Source organism: Pygoscelis adeliae, unplaced genomic scaffold (assembly GCF_000699105.1).
Source record: "Pygoscelis adeliae isolate BGI_AS28 unplaced genomic scaffold, ASM69910v1 Scaffold48, whole genome shotgun sequence".
Taxonomy (NCBI): Eukaryota; Metazoa; Chordata; class Aves; order Sphenisciformes; family Spheniscidae; genus Pygoscelis; species Pygoscelis adeliae.
Genome location: NW_008825618.1, coordinates 2,710,898 through 2,717,772, shown reverse-complemented (window position 1 = coordinate 2,717,772; position 6,875 = coordinate 2,710,898). Strand labels below are relative to the sequence as shown.

The following is a 6,875-nucleotide window of genomic DNA, read 5'->3' as shown; positions in this document are numbered from 1 at the left end:
TTTCATTCAGAAAGTTATCTTTTCTAATCCAGCTTTTAAAATAGATTCCATCAATTATAGTTTTAAATGAAGATGATTAACAGATTCACTTAACGTAGTTCATATGCAACTAAAAATAGAAATGAATAAATATGATCTTAAATATGAGGAGACATCTGAAATCACCATGACTTTGAAATCTAATGTATGCAATTTTGATAGGTCTACATACAAATTCTTATTTTAAGAAGGAATACAGAACTAAAACATCCTGTATGAACAATGGGCTTTCTTACTACTTTCATCTCTTTCTCATTCCCATATTTGTCTACTGTTAACTATTATTAACACAACAAAACTCCAAGTGCAGAGACTCCATTCACCTCCTTGGCCAGCTGTAGGCAAAGAACAGCTAGAAACTGCAGCCTGAGGACACAGGATTAACAATTATGGTACAAACCCTGAAAAGCAGCATGGATAGGGGCAGCTACAGCAGCAAGCAGTAACTCCCTCATGCAGCAGCAGCTGCAACTCCTACCTCAACTGAAAGGTGCAAATCCTTCTTCCTGAATCTTCCTCTGGCTACTGGTTCCTCCAGCCCTCTCCCACCCACTTAGACTCTACTGGGTTGCTGCTGCAAAACAGACTTTTATCTTTAAATATTGACACAATATCGGCAATGTAGTATATTTTGATACTCATAAGACTATATTTACTTATGATTATTTGCTAAGTGTGAAGTATCTTAAAGAACCGATGCAGCTGCTCAATCTATTAGGATGTGGCATGCTAGCCTTCAATCAGTTGAATAATACATTGCTTAAAATTTGTAATAGATCTCATAGCATGAAGAATTATAAAAGTAAGGAAAGTGTAAGTTCTTTAGTTTTCCTTAAAAATACCCAAATTTGCAGATTAATTGACAAATTACACTATTTATGTTGCACATTAAGTATCATGTTCCACACTGAATTCCAGGTGCAAATTTCTATCACTTAATTCTTTAGCATTCCTTTACAATTTTAGGTAGTAAATGTGAAAACAATTGCAAATCTTTTAAACTAGAATATTCAATTTTAAAATAAATACCATTTTAATGTATATCTGATTGACAGAAGATTCCCTTCCAATCACTACATCTCAAAAATAGAATCTTATTGCAGTCTATTTTAAATGCATCTGTTGCCTGCAGTTAGTCAACTGCCTGAAAATACGAGCCCAGCCTACTGCCAGTAAGAATGAATTTAAATAACTATTGTAAATAGAAAATTTTAAAGAGTAAGAGGAGTATCTTTTGTTGCTCAATAAGATGTTGTTTGCCTTCCGAGACGGTCCTAAGACAAGATACAGTTCAATAGCTGAAAAAAACATAGTTGAAAAACATATGAGAGAATCATGTTAGTTCTTGTTTTAAAACAGGAGTTGCCACCTTAAAAATTGCTGAATAACTCCGTTGGTAAAGGACAAGGAAAAAAAAAAGGATATAAAATATATAATAAAAACCTACTCTTGTAATTACTCTGCTTCACTGACAGGTGATAGCCTAAGCCATCCTGGAAAATGGTGATAAGTCCTAGGGTAGCTTAAAAAAACTAAAGACAAAACATAACCATCTCCCTATATTTTCCTTCCTTTCAAGGATTACTTATCACAGTGACTTTGCATTTTCCATGTTAGGCACTCTTGTGATTTAACAGTTTGATGTCTGCTGCTGAAGAAAAGATGCTCTAATAAAAGGAGGACTGATTTTCCTGTTCCCATGTCTAAATGACAAAGTAAGGCAGAAGCCTCTGCTGGTTAGTACTGACAGTCCAGCCACACTAACCTCTCTCAGAGATGCACTAATCTAACATGCGGTACATAAAGGAAAAAAATAATTTCACTTAAAATTCATACAGCCTGCTTAAAGAAAATTAATAAAATAATTCCATGAGAGTAGCCATAAGGCGCATTTTCTTGCCTTTATTTAACAACAAAATACAAAAACCTGAAATTAATGAAATTAACTGAGAGAAATAATGGAAGATCTCTTGCATGCAACCGAAAGAAACTATAAGGAATTTAACTAATATGAATTTGTAAGACTGTATTAATGATTTTCACCTTGACCACCCCCTTAAAATATCCTAATTTTGCCAATTGGATATTTTTTTTAATTGTAAAGCAGTGGTAACATTCTGCCCAAAAATTTGGGTGAGAGAACTATATTGAAGTGTAGAAGGCCACAAAACTGCCTGCAATGGCTTGTGTAACTCACTGCCTCTTCCCTGTCACATAGATGATGCAGTAGATCTGCAAGTCAGTTTGATATAGTAATCCTTTTTTTGCTTATTTCCCACATCCATGTGTACCAATTTTATGGTCTTCCTCATGGCAAAAATGGTGATGTGATGAACTATAGACCAAGTGTGTGATAAGTTGTAAGAAAATTACAGAGGGTACAAAAGGTTTCTAATTGGTTTCAGATTCCTTTCAGAAAGGTTTGTGTAGGATCCCTTTTGTTGTATATAAATTTCTGTATTGCTTAGAAAGCAAATAATATTATAAAATAGTAAATAAGGACTAAATAGCACTATGAAAGCTGCGAGGTGATACTGTAACTTCCCAGAAAATAAATTCTACCAATAAGGGGTAGACCCAGGTATCTGAGGATGTGACACATCACGCAAGGAAAGTGAGCTACAAGACCTTATTAAATAGTTGGTCAAGAAAACTATATCTCAGAGTAAGTGATGACATATTCATTCCATTTTTTAAAAAATGGCTGTAACATGCTAAACATAAATAAATCAGAATTTCACTTTAAAAAAAAACAGAAAAAAAGGGAAATAATGAAGACTCAAGGAAGTGCTAGAGTTCCTTTAAGAAAAAGACTGACTGCGGCCTGTGAAAAACTTGCAGCTTCAAACATGTGGAAAAACCTATTATAACAAAGGTCTCGATTTCTAACTAGATGAGCAGTCACCTCAGAGAGTATATCTGGAGTATGCAGAAAGCTTGTAGGGTGGAAAATGAAACTAATACGCAAGGAAAACTGTCAGATGTCAGAAAATATATGGAGAAAGTGAGAACAGAAAATGTTAGGCAGGGTCAGATCTTGCAAAATTGCAAGTACTAAAATGTACTTTCATCATCCAAATAAAAAGAAAACAGGAAAAAGAGTGGCTTCACCAAGCAGCAAAAAGCAGTTAAGATTACAGATAATTTACAGACAGTCCAAAACAAAATTAATATGGGGATGTTGACTACAGTAGCAAATGCAGTGTGGCTAATGATACAGACTGTGGAAATGAAAATTACTCATCTAAGATGAGAACAAAACAAAGACATAAAACTGTTTTTAAGGAAGTGTCTAGACCAGGAGGGCGAGACCCCATAATCTCCACTTGAGAGTACTTACAATACTTGCACATGAAAGGCCACTTTAATAACAAAGACTTTTAATGAATCTATCAGGCTAGCAATCAAATGTCTGAAAAATAAATACCTAACTTTTTTTCTTTTAAGAAAAAGGGATGTACGTGATCCAGGCAACATAAAAACAAGTGGCTCTGACCTCATGAGCTGTGCAAGGATTTGAAACAATTATGAAGCATTGCATAGCTAGAGACACTGATGTAATGAAAAATGGAATATAATGAATAACAGCTTTATCCCAAAATAGACTGTCATTATGCCAAATTAACCTGGCATCTTGCTTTATAAGATGACTGATATTTTAAGAAAAGGAACACAGGAAATCTAGCTGATATGATCATATATATTGGATACAATGCCACTTAGGAAAAAAAAATTATTCTGGATAAGGTACTCTAGAAATGTAAAAGAATCACAACTTGGTTTAAGGGTAGGAAACAACATTAGGACCAAAAGGGATATTGCTGGGATAGAAAAAGATTACTGGTGATGTTTCAAAGGATGTTTTTGGAACCAAATGTGTTTACTGATATTGATACAAAAAGTCAGACTATGCTAACAACATTTGCCAATGACGCAAACCCATAAGCCCTCAGTAGAAAGGTGAAGATGGAAAATCATACAGAATGAACTGGACTGACAGTCTGAAGGACTGAAGTAATAGAAGTGGATTGAAACTAGAAATACAAAGCACAGGGTCACACAGCAGGGACAAGGAAAGGATGCCATAGGCTAAGGCCTCCCCAGTTGGAAGCAACAAGAAGAGCCTGAGCGTATACTCATGTCAGCTGTGGAAAGATGGTGTGACTAAGTCTTTAGCTGAAAAGAGTCTGAGATGTACCTCTTGAAGATATATCAGTAGGGACAGAAAATGGTAGCAAACTTGCTTTTGAAATGCTACACACAATGTATGTAAAATGGACATGGGTCCAATTTATGCTGGAAAATTACCATTAGGTCTCTAAACCTCAGAAGGACGAGTCAAGTTTTCCAGGGAAAACACTTGTAGAATTTTAGCCACTTGCAAAGCTGCAATAAGCTAGGAATTAAAACATCTCAGCTGAAAGATGGCAATTTAAACCACAATCATTTGGCTCTGATCGCATGCTTTTGCCCTTAGACTCTTAACTTCATTCTAAGTGCATTCTAAAAATGTTTTTTTACTACATGGTTGCATACCTATAGGTCCAAGAGCAAAGACACAAAGGTTAAATCTCTGACAAAAAGTTCTGGATCCACATCCGAACTGTATGTATTCAAGGCACCGATTTGGAAGCCTGATTTCGCTGAGATCCATCTGTAATCCATCATGAGAGACAGGCACTTCTGCAGAGTGACTCAGGTCCTGTGTGGGCTGGAGAGTCCTCAGAGGTTGGCTGTCTTTCTTCACTAAACTACTGGGAAGCATACAATGATTGAATAGGATACACGAACTTAACTGGTGGGACTTTGGAGTTCGGTGCATCACTAGACATGTATGCGTGCAAATAAAGATTCGTTCATTTATTTTCTTTTGCTTCACTTATCTATACAATAATCTATGTCAGGTGTTAAAAATTCTGACACACTTTGCATAAAAAAGGAGAAGGATATCAGCTTAGTTATAGGTTGAACTCCATCAATTTATGAAAACAATTATATTACATAATTATTGGGTAAACCAGAAACTGATTTGGAATATTGCTTCCATTTCTATTCGCCCACAGAAACTGTAGCATTCAGCAGTGCTATTGCTATTTCTGTGCCTCCCACTGGAAAAGATTCTCTCCACCTTTGTACCAGTTTCGGTTCAGATTTTTTTTATTTCATACTAATGTTCACAATGGCTGAAAGCTCTGCTGCATCCTAGTGGTTAAACTTTCCATAGGCAATGCAAACAGTCAAAACAAATGACTTGTTTTCTTACCTACCGTGCTCTTGCCACCTAAGAGCATGAGTGAATGTATGCATATCTATGTGTCGTGATTATCTTGTCTACTGAGCAATGGTGTGGCACAAAAATGCAGACTCCTTGGAACCACTTAGCAGAAAACGAAAATAAGAAGAGACTGATCTTGAGGTTAAGACCTCGAACTGAAAGAAAGGTGACTGGGTTCAACTCTTGGATCTTTCATTTTCTGGATAGCTTCTGGCACAGGACAACATCACCAGGGCTCGAAGAGATGATCTTAAACTCTCTTCTTTATAAAGCCGATAATGATAACTAACTTTGTCATAGAAATTTTGGTAAGGACAAATTTCTTGGTGTTTGACAGCTTTCAGATGTTATGTATGATTAGAGATAGCTAGTTTAAAAAACAAACAAACAAAAAAACCCCAATGAGACAACGTAGTATCTTTGAAATTACATTCAACCTTTTTCTCAGTAAGATGAAAAGAGCATTCCATCTAGGGGCAATTGTAGAACTATAATCATGTGCTTGTTAAACTGCAAGGACCAAGCTCTTAAATAAATTCTTGGTTCATTAAGCCAACACTATTGGACATACTGCCTTTGGTAGAATACCAGAATATGTATGTGGTTGTGCAGCATTAGATACAGCACAGTAACTCTCACTACAAAAGAAGTCTCATATTGGAGTACAAAGGTCCAGGCTGTTTGACCAGACATTAAAATACACTCAGATGTCTTCGCTGTCACTTATTTTTAACAACTAAAGCCCAATTATTCTATGTAAGAACACAACTGAGGGCAGTTCTCATTTTAAAATCGTAATGGAATCAATTTCCTACAGGCAGGTGAGATTTAGCATAAGGATTCCTCTCTATAGCATGAAGTCAGCCATCAGAAGGAAATCAGCAGCTGGCATGATAATTGAATTGGGCTCATTATTATTCATTTTTAGCAACCACTGAGTGATTCATGAAGTGCTTTTCAAATCTAAAAAACACTTCATGAAATAGGTGAAGAAATATGAAGAACTTGTTATTATGGATTCCCGCTTTAAATTGGGATGTTACATAGGAAGGATGATTGAGTTGTAAGAGTTGAAAATTTTGGGAAAGTAAAAAATTAAAACATTGTTCTGCACTTTCAGCCTAGACCAGCACAGTGAAGATGTTTTCAATAGTTCTTTCCAACTGGTTGACTTTCTTGTCTATAGTTAGTGAAGCAGATTTTGCTACTTTACACCGATGTAAAGCTAGCAAAAATATTTCAGATTACACTAGGATAAGATCAGCAAAATGTCCTATTCTGTTTAGTTCCATTTGAGTTTCTCAATAACTATGCCTTGCATTCAGCTGAAGCATATCTCTGAGTCTCTTTTTTCAGAATTGTTGGAGTTGCAGTTTCTGAAAAACTTGCCGCTGTTTCTGAAAGTTGGTATCGTTACTTTTTTTTTCTATGTCAATATGCTTGAAATGAATCTCTCTTTAAGGTTGGGGTCTTAGTTGTTTATGTTGTGCTACCTCCAGTGAAAGCCAGACGTCTTCTAGACCTTTACAGCATACCCTGGGGATTCTGTGCCTACTGAAAT

General features: G+C 35.9%; 1 protein-coding gene across 1 annotated transcript in view; it reads right to left on the bottom strand.

Moving 5' to 3' along the window:
* ITGBL1 (integrin, beta-like 1 (with EGF-like repeat domains)) overlaps nucleotides 1-6,875 on the bottom strand; it is a 156,580-nt gene that overhangs the window by 89,933 nt on the left and 59,772 nt on the right. The window lies entirely within an intron of this gene.